This window comes from Nomascus leucogenys, chromosome 22a (assembly GCF_006542625.1).
Source record: "Nomascus leucogenys isolate Asia chromosome 22a, Asia_NLE_v1, whole genome shotgun sequence".
In the NCBI taxonomy this organism is placed as follows: Eukaryota; Metazoa; Chordata; class Mammalia; order Primates; family Hylobatidae; genus Nomascus; species Nomascus leucogenys.
The window spans coordinates 135,269,745-135,281,892 of record NC_044402.1 but is presented as its reverse complement, the minus strand read 5'-3'; positions in this window follow the sequence as shown (position 1 = coordinate 135,281,892).

Sequence of the window (12,148 nt, the reverse complement as noted above, 5' to 3'; positions counted from 1 at the left end):
GCTAGGCAGAGGCATGTGTGGTGTTCCTCATGGCTACGTTGGTTCTGGGTATGAGTACTGACAAGCAAGAAAATTGGAAGCAAGGAGCTCATTTCACCCTGCACAGAGTTTATGTGGCAATTTCTCTTGTCTGGGATTGAATGAAGTGAATGGGCTAAACTATCTTTTTTTTTTAATTAACTTAATGTCCTGTATCATTGTTACAATGTAGCCTTCTTTTCGTGTATCTGTGAGAATCCTCCCTTGAATGAACCTCAAAGCTCTAGTTTGGGGATGGCAGATAGGGCACCAGGGCCAGTTTTCTGGAACAATCTATGCTATTTTTATGTGCTGGATATAAAAGAGAGACTCATGCTTTTTGACCTTTGCAGGTACTTGTGACCATCACAAATGCTTCTCCCATAAAGTCTTGTCTATAAACTATTACCCACCAATTGAAATTTTGTTTAAGAAATAAAAAACGAGTAAAAGTCCTTGGGACTCAATACTGAGGACTATTTTCTGTTCACATGCCTTTCCCTCCAAGAATCCTATCAGCCAGATTTCTGGATTAAACTTTATTTTCACCCAGTATTTTCAGTCTCTAACAGAATAAACAGCAACCCCAGGAAACAGATACATCTGCAGCTCTGCAAAGAATAACATTCCCTGCCCCCCAGAGGGGGAGAGAGCACCACAGTCCCCACTCCCCCAAGAAGGAGGCCAGATGCAAGGGAGTTTCCTTTCTTTGGCTGGTCTTCTAAGCAAAGTGAAGAATTCTTGGAGCATGAGTCATCTGTCCTGATTCCTACGCAGCACTGCATGGCCAGGACCTCCTGGGGAAGAGAAAAAGTGAGAAAGAGGCTGTATTAGTCAGGGTTCTCTAGAGGGATGGAACTGATAGGATAGATGTATATATGAAGGGGAGTTTATTAAGGAGTATTGAGTTACACGGCCCAAGGTGAGGTCCCATAATAGGCCGTCTGCAAGCTGAGGAGCAAGGAAGCCAGTCTGAATCCCAAAGCTGAAGAACCTGGAGTCTGACATCTTTCAATCCAATCAAGTTGACACTCAATATCAACCATTACAGAGGCGACCCACCACTCACGGTTCTGTGTCCCTGAGTAGGGCTCCCAGTTGCTGCCCATCTTCTCCAGAGCTCTGCCCAGCTGTAACTTGGGGGTTGTAGTTTTCAAAGTGAGACTTAAGGACGTGGGACTATATATATATATATTATATAATATATATAAAATATATATATATAATATATATAATATATATAATATATATATAATATATATATATTATATATATATATTATAATATATATATATATATATAATATATATAATATATATATATAATATATATATTATAATATATATATATAATATATATATATTATATATATAAATATAATATATATCCAGCAGTGTGGAGCTCAGGGTTGTCAAGAGGCCCAGAGAAGAGGGGAGCAATCTGTGCCTCTTTCTGCCTTGGTCCTGGGCCAAGGGCCATGTGCAATAATGAATGGGTCATGGCCCTGATGGGGTGAAGAACTCACGCTCCTCTTCTGCACAGAGTCACCAGGGCCAACCCAGAGGCTTCGGGAAGCATACCTTTCAAGAGAGATGAGAAAGTTCTGGCCCAGATTCTCTGAATGCGAATATTCTCTATTGGTAGAAAGAACTCATTCCAGGACAAATCTTCATTCTGAGTTGTAGGCAAATTACTTTTGTGGTCATCAGACAGTAGCTCTGCCAGTTTGTTTCACAGCAAGTATGTAATTTAAGAGGTGGACATGCCCATTCCCAAAGGATTCTTTACTTTGTCACGAGATTCTTGACACAGGATTGCATAAGGTTTTCCAGGGTTTGCTGCAAGTTCATTCACTACTTGGATGGCCAGAAAAGCCTGCAATGTCAACCTCACTGGCAATTAAGGTGAATCAGGAATGCAGGCAAAGGCCCTTTGGAATTGCCACCCAAGTCTTCCATCTGGGGTGGTTTTGCTAACAAACAACTTCTGCAGGACCCGATGCCTTAGGACATTAGGGCAGTCTTCCTTGTCATTTAACTTTGGAATGGCTTAAGTGGGTTTCTTCACCGTGAATCTTCTCAGGACTTTGCATATGAAAATTTGTGTGTGTCCTAGAGCCAGTCATGTTACAGTTTCCACAATCTTATGTGACTATGTCACCCTATGGATTTGCATCTATTTTTACTGACCCTGTTCTGAGGAATCTGATTAAGTAGCTCAACTACCAATCATGCTCCACAAATCAGCTGGTGTTTAGTGCAGGAAAAGCTCTTCTGAAAAGTGTGCTTGTTTGTTTTTATGCAGATTGTTGATATGGTAAATAACTCTTACGTATATGCTAGAGACTTCCTGAGACCCCACCCGGTGGAGCCCGATAACCCCAGAGAAGGATTAGCTTACCCTGCTGGTTTCATTTCTGCCTTGGAATCCTGCCCCATCTGAGGAGCTGGTCAGGAGGCAGCGGGCACCTGGCATCTGTGCAAATGTCACACTCACCATCACGTCATCCACCCCATGACCCCTTCCTGAAGAAGACACAATCTCAGTTTCTTCAAACGCCTGATGTGTTAGCTTGGATTCTATCAAACAAGGACAGTGGCAGAGTTTTAGTTTTGTTATAAGAAGAAACGCTGCATTGCGCGAGTGGTCCCAGTGTGCACGTCCGGGGCTTACTTCAGGAAAACATTAGGCCAATGATCAATTCGCAGGTGTCTCGACCCAATCAGTTTATTAGAAACAAGCTTTGCTGCCCTTTCTTACAAATATTTCTCCACCACTCGAAGTCCCACACCTACCTGGTTTCAGTATTGTAGTGGGGTTCTCTTCCCGTAGGTGCTGAGTGGGAAAGGGAATTTGACAGCCAACCAGGCTGTTTGTTTTAAAACAGTCATCCGGGTTAGGGGTGTTGAACATAAAATATGTTCCAGAAAGGTTGTAAAATGATCCTTTCCTTGGTCATCTCCGGGAAACCATCTTCTGAAGGTCATTTTTAGAAACAGGATTCTAAAATGAATTAAAGCAGCTCACCAAATAGCCCCTAGAGTCAGAATCCACTTGCCCTTGTAATCGTAATGAATTCTCAGACACAAGAGTAAAGTCAAATACTAGAAAACGGTTTTAAGGTGCTTTATTTAGCTCTTTCTGTGTTGTGCATTGTTTTTTGGAAGAATTCTCAATTCTTCTTTTCTGCCATTAATATTGAGTGAGCATGTGTGTGTTAATCAAAGAAAAGCACTTTTGGGGGACACATTTTAAGGGTTTAAATGTAATTATTTAGTTTAGAATTGGCTGGAATATAAGTTCCTCGGCTGAATATGTGGGAAATTATACAGTGTGTATTATTGATTCACCATTGTAATACAAAGATAAACCCCTTTTTTGTGTAAAAATCAGTATAACTGCTACAATATGAGATATGCAGTAGTCCCTCTGCTGATGCTGGGGATACAGTCAGCTCTGTGTATCCGAGGGGGCATTGGTTCCAGAATCCCTATGGATACCAAAATTCATGGATGCTCAAGTCCCTTCTATAAAATGGCACAGTGTTTGCATATAATCTATCCTCATCCTCCCATAAACCTTCAATCATCTCTAGATTACTTATTATACCTAATACATGTAAATGCTATGTAAATCGTTGTTGTATTGTTTTTAAAATTCATATTATTATTATTATTTTTCCCCTGACTATTTTTGGACTACAACGGGTTGAATCCTTGGATTCGGGACCTGTGTCTACTGTACTGAAAATGTCAATAGCAAGGATCATGGTAGGATGGAGGGGTGTTAGGGGCTGGGCCCTGGAGTCATAAAAATTGCACTGTGTCCTGGCCTCTCTGTTTACCAGCTGTTGGATCTTGTGCCTGTTACTTAATTTCTGTGAGTTCCACTTCCCTCATCTGTAAAATGCAGAGGGCACTAGCAACTTGCCTCATGGTCTGAGAATTCCTTCACTCACTCGTTCAGTAATTGATTATGCACCAACCAGGGACTGTCACCAGCTCAGGGAAATAGAACAGAGGCAGCATCTTGTGAATATTCAATACATATTGACTCTTTTCTTTTTTTTTTTTTTTTTTTGAGACGGAGTCTTGCTCTGTTGCCCAGGCTGGAGTGCAGTGATGCAATCTTGGCTCACTGCAAGCTCTGCCTCCCAGGTTCACGCCATTCTCCTGCCTCAGCCTCTCAAGTAGCTGGGACTACAGGCGCCCGCCACTACGCCTGGCTAATTTTTTGTATTTTTAGTAGAGACAGTGTTTCACCTACATGTTGACTCTTACTCTCCCAAATTAGTAGGAAGAAGAGGAGAGGTGCTCTTGCCTTATAAATATCCCTTCCCAGCTGGGCGTGGTGGCTCACACCTGTAATCCCAGCACTTTGGGAAGCCGAGGCAGGCAGATCACCTGAGGTCGGGAGTTTGAGACCAGCCTGACCAACATGGAGAAACCCCGTCTCTACTAAAAACATGAAATTAGCCGGGTGTGGTGGCACATGCCTGTAATCCCAGCTATGCGGAAGGCTGAGGCAGGAGAATCACTTGAACCCAGGAGGCAGAGGTTGCCGTGAGCCGAGATTGCACCATTGCACTCCAGCCTGGGCAACAACAGTGAAACTCCATTTCAAAAATAAATAAATAAATACCCCTTCCCTCTCCCTCTGGGGTTTTCTTGTGTCACTATAACTTCTCTAATAAAAAAATTTCCAATGTGAGGAGGAGAAAGGTTGCAAGATGCTCTCCAGTGAGTTATAGCCTGATGAAGTGCTTGCAAATGACATCCTGTAAAAGCAGTGTGCAAGGAGCAGTTGTGGAGATGTTTCTCTGAGGATTTCTGTGTCTCATGGCCCTCTGAGCACACACTTGCTGGTGCCCCTCTCCAAGGTCCCTCTCTGAGGCCACACCAGTTTGTAGCACTTACTTCCAGTCCTGTGGCCCCAGGGCTCACTACACACCCTGCAACTGCCCTTCCTTCCCGGGACTCACTCTGTGGCTCGTGACCTCGGATAACCTTGGACGCCAAATAGATAGGGAGGCCCTGGGATTTGTGCCTGTCAGGGAAAGAGAGAACATACCCTCTACTTTGCTCATAATCAAGAAATCTGATTTCACAATTGGCTACAGCTAAAGCCCTTTGATGAAATGTTTCCAAAATACTCATTAAGGTGTTTTCGAAAATGCAAAGATGGGCCTGTAGCTCAGATTGAGGTGTGTGCATGTGTGTGTGGAGTTGAGACTCAACTGTGCTGCTGGGAATTTAAGATGTTAGAGGCTGGCTAGGGGTGGAAGCAAAGGGAGAGCAGGAGGAAAGAGGGTGGTGTATGGAGGTACCTGGCAGAGGCCAGGATCTAACAGGAAACACTAGCCATAAACCACGCCCTGTGTAAAACCAGGCACCACATGTTTGGGTCGAAGAGGCCTGGCATTGAGTATGAAGTTGGCTGCCTCGTGATGGGCCACTAATAGCCTTGCATCCGGGAAATTTGAGGGACAACCGGAGAGGAGTGTGTACAGCAGGGCAAGCTGACTGCAGAGGGAGGCTGACAGGGGCTGCAGCTGAGCGCCACGCTGGGCTGCTATCTTTATCTCTATGCTCACAGGTAATTTTAAATGTGATTGTCAGGGGAAAAGCTATATACATGGAAATGCTCCTCATGTCACTTACAATGACAAAAAATTAGAAGCTCTGGATTTCTATCCATATTGGAATGGTTAATTAAATGTCAGTATTCAATAGTCATGGACTATTGTGCGGTCATTAAAGCAGATCATCATGAAGACTGGGGAGCAACATGGGAGACAATTATGGTACATGAATGAAAGGAGGATGGAGCATCTTACACCCAGTACGATGGCAGCTAATAACACTCAGCACCGTGTCATCGAGTGCCTACCTACCCTGTGCCAGGGAGGAATGGACTCTGGACCATCAGGGAAGGTCTTTGAGAATGGGGCATGCTAGGGAGTAACAGAACAAATGAATATGCAATAAGAAATCATGAAAAATTCTAAATAAATGGCCAAAAAGGTAATATATAATGAAAACATATGGAAGTTCTATGGATATAAATAGGGCACAGTGGATTCAGAATAAGAGAGAATAGCCTACTTGAGAATAGCTGGCTGGGAACCAACCCTGCAAATCAACAAAAGGCTGGAAGGAACACACGCAAGTCAGAGCAGGGAAACAGAAGTTCTGTATGGAGGTCATGTGGGTGCCTCCTTGGGTTCAAGTCCTGGCTTCTCTACTTACCTGTGTGGGACCCTGGGCACATTCCTTAACTTCTCTCTCAGTTTTCTCATTTGTAAAGTGGGGTTAACAGTAGCATCTACCCATTAGGGATGAAGGGATTAATGCAGGAAATCACCAACAGCTAGTATAGGGGGCACATGTTCAATAATTGTTAGCTATTAATCATTGTTGTATTATTTTTTTCAGCCTTGACTTTCAAAAACAATGTATTAATATTGCACAGATAATTATAATGTCTAAATATAAAGAAAATAATTTTTAATGTGTTAGTATGGATCTTCCAATTCCTGGACAGTTGTGAGTGTGTGTGTTTGTGTCGGAGGAGCATATCCTTTGGATATGAACGGAGAAGTTGGGGCCTTGGTTGTCGCTGGCAGCTGATTCATGAGGGTAACCATTTTATCTTATTAGGGCAGTCATCTTCTATCCCGACGACAGCCATCTTCTATCCTGAGGGAAGCTGGCCTGAGGATGAATCCAGAATATGGAGAAGAGGAGAAGGAGATGGCTGAGACGTAGAACGGAAACCTAAACTGCATTTTTCTTAGAGCAATCTCTGCAGCAGCTACCTCCGTTCTCACACATGGCTTCTTCTGAGTTTTCTTATTTCAGCCAGTACCATGGAACTCTCCTGACCTTGTGGGCTTTGGGCAGAAATAACTCCACTCCCCACTTCTCTCCTAAAGTGCTGGCAATGGTGATACTGAGCATGCAGGGAGAAACCTGAGCTGTTAATGCTAGGAGCATCAAGCGGTTGGTAGTGAAGCCGTCATCCTCTCCAAGTTCCCAGGTAGGAAACACTCCTCTCTTCTTGCTCTCCACCCAGTCATAAGGTCTTGTCAATATTTTTCTTTGCACTGTGTTTTTGCACTATGTCTTTCAGGTATTTCTTTGTGAAAATGATGCACCAGATTCTCATCTGTCATCACTGGGATTACTGTGATTTTGTCTTGAATTTCTATGAGTTTCACATCCACGATGGTAACTTACCTGTCACTGTCTTGTTGCCTACACCTGCATTACCCAGAACTACAGCCCAGGCACAGGCCCCTTCCGGGATTCAGGTGGTTTCCTGTGAGTGAATCTGTTCCCCCTACCTCATGGCTCTCAGCTGTTGACCTTCTTTCCTGTTTGGCAGGTAAAGCTGTGGGACCAGAGGTGGCTTCACAGTGATGCTATTGAAACTGAGCTTTGCTTGCCTGGATCCCCTCCTAAGATCCCGGAGGCGCCCTAGCTTTGCATTCACATGGTCATACAAATTTGAAAATTTGCTAAACTAGACCAGGTGTGGTGGCTCATGCTTGTAATCCTAGTGCTTTGGGAGGCTGAGATGGGAGGATCATTTGAGGCCAGGAATTCAAGGCCAGTCTGAGAAACATATTGAAACCTCGGCTCTACAAAATTTTCAACAAACAAAAAAAATTAGCTAGACACGGTGGCACATACCTGTAGTCCCAGCTACTTGGGAGTATAAGGTGGGAAGATGGCTTGAGACCAGGATTTCGTGGCTGCAGGGAGCCAGGATCATGCCACTGCACTCCAGCATGGGTGACAGAGTGAGACTCTATCTCTATAAAATAAAATAAAACGATTTTTTTTTGAAACAGAATCTCACTCTGTCACCCAGGCTGGAGTGCAGTTGCGTGATCCTGGCTCACTGCACCCTCTGCCGTGCAGGCTCAAGCCATTCTCTTTCCTCAGCCTCCCTAATAACTGGGATTACAGGCACCTGCCACCGTGCCTGGCTAATTTTTGTATTTTTAGTGGAGATAGGGTTTCAGCATATTGGTCAGGCTGGTCTTGAACTCCTGAACTTGTGATCCACGCGCCTCGGCCTTCCAAAGTGCTGAGATTACAGGCGTGAGCCACCACGTCTGGCAATAAAGGGAAAATTAAAAAAAAAAAAAGAAAATTTGCTAAACTAAGATATGACAATGGAAACAGTTAATACCATTGGCTCCATGTAGATGCCTCCTATGTCCATACTCACCTCACATCAGGCAGTGTTGGAGAGTGTGGGAATGTTAGGGATCCTCTAAAGAGAAGTTGGGTTGTGGATTCGTTTAGTTTGTGTTTAGTGATATGTATATATCACTATATATATTTACGTCTATATATATTTAGATTTATATAAATATATGTGTATTTACATATATATTTATATATAGTATACATATATATGTAAAATATATATATAGTGAGATATATATATATAGTGAGATATATATATATATATATATGCAGTTTGCAGTCACTTTCATGTAGAGCCAAATTATTCTTAGCAAGGTTCACAAGCTCATTAGTGGCAGTTAGGGCTGGAAATCTGGTCAGTCTGATTTCAGTGATAATGACCTTAGCAGTGGCTTTCACGTGTTTAGGTCCAGAAATAGGCCTTTGATTTCTTAACTAAAAGGATAATGGTCTTTGTTAGCCATGTGCCAGTATTTAGCACAACTTCCTACGTCCTTACTTGATCCCAACAGTTTCTTGTTCGCTCATCCACTGTTGCTTTACTTAAACCGTATTCTATCAAACAGAATGCCTTGCTTTTGCCAAACGCTGTCTCAGCAAAGAGCGTGTTCCTTATGCTCTTCCCTTGGCTTGAAATGGCCTTGCCCAGACATATCTGTATGGGAACTTATTTCTTTCTGATTTGATACAAAATACCAACACCAATGAAGATAACATGAACTCATAGTGCATTATTATAATGAAGACACTGGTGATAAGCTGGTTAACAAGAGTCATCAATTCAAAAGGTATTTAGCATAAGTTAATAGACTAGAAACTCTGAAATGCCCCCAATTCGTTCTTACAACTCATGTATGAAATACATTTTATAGAGATTCCCCCAAACCTAATAACACTTAAAAAATTTACATGATATTACCAATAAAGTTTTGTGAAGTAGAAAGAAACTTTCTTAAACGATCAATATTAAAAAACTAATTTCCTTCAACCATGCTAGAACTAAGGCTAAAAATATCTTGCTTGTTTTTTGTAGAAAATAATATTATAAAGTTGTTGACATTAAAAGGCAGTGAGAGTATATAGCTAAAAATATCTGGAAAAAAAAAAGATCATTATACAAGTGTGTCAGCTGGTTAATTAAAATATTGTTATTCTCAGTTATGTGATGTTTATGTTATTTCTTGGTTATTTATTTAACAATTATAATTTATTGTAATTTCTCCTCTTATTCAAAACAAGAATTTATTTTTATATCTAAAATATTAAATTTTGTGTTCTTTTTCTGAAAGTCTATCCCCATTGTACAAACGTCAGCCTGCATATGACCTAGAATTTCTTCTGGTGCGGTGCAGCGGGAGGAGGACACACTTCCCTAAGCATGTTTCACTGCTTTTCCGGCAATGTAGCTGACAGCTGGAGCCAGCTCAGATCCTCACAAAGGCCCCCACAGCCCTTCTAGGTTCTGTCTGCAGCTCCAAATCCTTGATTCTTGGGATTGGCCTGGAGAAGTCAGACCTTGTCTCCTCTTGGGTTCCCTTTTCCATCTCCAGGGGCATAAGCACAAAGTCTCCCCCGGAAGGATTCCTGTCTCTTTCACAAACCCAGTCATGTCCATAGAGCCCGAGTGTCTCTGACTCAGAGGCCTTGCCATAGCTGCTCCTGGTGACTCTGCTGTGCCATTCCGATGAGTTCTGATGAGTCCTCCATGATTTCTTGCCCACCTGTCATCTAGTGCACACTGCAGCCAGGTTTATCTCACTGAAACATCATTTTTCATGCATCAGACCAGGACCCAAAATCTCCAGTGGCACCTCTCACCCACTTCTCCAAAAGGAATAAAGTCCACGCTTCTTAGCTTGGTGTTCCAGGTCATTCACAAATTTTCCTTGTCCTGACTTTGACGTGGAATCACAAATCCCTCTGCTGGCTCCTCCTCTCACATTTCCTGCAGCTGGACAGTCTTAGTCATTGTCCCCTAATTGGTGACATGAAAAGTTGTTTGTCCAAGTCTTGCCTCCCAGCTGACCTTGTGCTCACTGTCCTCTCCAGAGATCCACCATGGTGAGTTCCCATGGAATGGCGTGTCCACTCCCTTCTCTCGGATGTTTACCATCTTTCATTATCTCCATGACTACTTTGATGATGAATTTTTATTATTTTTATTTTTGATTAAAAAAATTTTTGGAGACAGACCTTCTCTCCGGTTGCCCAGGTTGGAGTGTCGTGGCACGATCAGAGCTCACTGCAGCCTCTACTTCCCAGGCTCAGGTGATCCTCCCACCTCAGCCTCCTGAGTAGCTGGGACTACAGGCATGTGCTACCATGCCCAACTAATTTTTGTATTTTTTGTAGAGATGAGATTTCACCATGGTGCCCAGGCTGTCTCAATCTCCTGGCCTCAAGCGATCCTCCCACCTTGGCCTCCCAAAGTACTGGGATTACAGGTGTGAACCACTGCACCCAGCCTGATGATGAATATTTAAATTCCAAGACTGTGTGGTCTGAAATGTTGTGTTTAAACAACTTTGCTATTTCTTTAGAAAGTCTATTACATATCTAAAGAGGAAAGAATTTTCACTGATCTCTGAGCATGTCCACTTTTGCTAGATATCATTGAATAAGAAGACTTGCTAATCTGGCTCTTCAAACTTTCATTGTAAGCATTTAGTATTTATTTCTACTTCCCCAATAATCTATGTATCTGTATATCTTTACACTGCATCTAGTGAAGCAAGCAACTGTATATTTAATCTATTGAAAAATCTTGAAGATACAAAAAACTATAAGAGGCCAGCCGCAGTGGCTCATGCCTGTAATCCCAGCACTTTGGGAGGCCGAGGAGGGTGGATCACTTAAGGCCAAGAGTTCGAGACCAGCCTGGCCAACATGGCGAAATCCCGTCTTTACCAAAAATACAAAAAAATGTTAGCCAGGTGCGGTAGTGGACGCCTGTAGTTCCAGCTACTTAGGAGGCTGAGAATTGCTTGAGCCTGAAAGGCAGAGGTTGCAGTGAGCCTAGATCACTCCACTGCACTCCAGCCTGGGTGGAAGGCACGAGGCACTGTGGAAAGAAAGAAAGGAGAGAGAGAGAGAGAGAGAGAAAGAGAGAGAGAGAGAGACAGAGATGAAGGAAGGAAGGAGGAAAGAGAGGAAAGAAAGAACAAAAAATTACAAAAGAAGCTTGGGATACATACATTGTTTCTATTTACACTCATACTGAATCAGATACCTCTGCCCAGCATGTTTTCGGCGAATAAACAAGTCCTTACCATTAGCCTAGGTGTATACTGGTTGAGGAAAACCTATATTCTTACAGTCATTGTGCCGCTACAACCTTAAGACCCTTGAGCATGTACTGTCACTGGCTGATGTTCTCTCTGATAAAGTCAGGCAGTAGAGATTTTATTCACCCAGAGGAAATAAACAGGCTAGTTTCCACATTGTAATAAGGTGAATTCAGAGTCCCAGGTCTGAAGCCAGATGCTCTAAATGATCCCTTTGGGAAAAAAATTAGGTAATCGTAGGCATAATCTGCAGTGGCAGGCCTGGCCTGGGGACTTCTGGGAAGGAAAGAGAATGTTGATGAAGGTGAGAATGCAGGAGGCAGGAAGAAAAGAAAATGAAGAAGGCAAGAAAGACAAAAGAGAAGAATACGAATGAATGAGTGGATCTTGGCTTTATTAGTCTAGACTCTCTTAATTGCAACTGACCCGAAATACATTCAGACTACCTCAAGCAAAACAAAACAAACAAATGTTCCTCCTCTCAAGCATAATTGGCTCATTATGGAAAAGTCTAGGTTGCCAGATTTCAGACATAGCCGAATCCAGGCACTGAAGTACCATCCTCAGGGCTCTGTGTCTACCCCTGTCCTTTGGCTCTGTTCTCAGCAGTGATTTGATTCTCCAGCC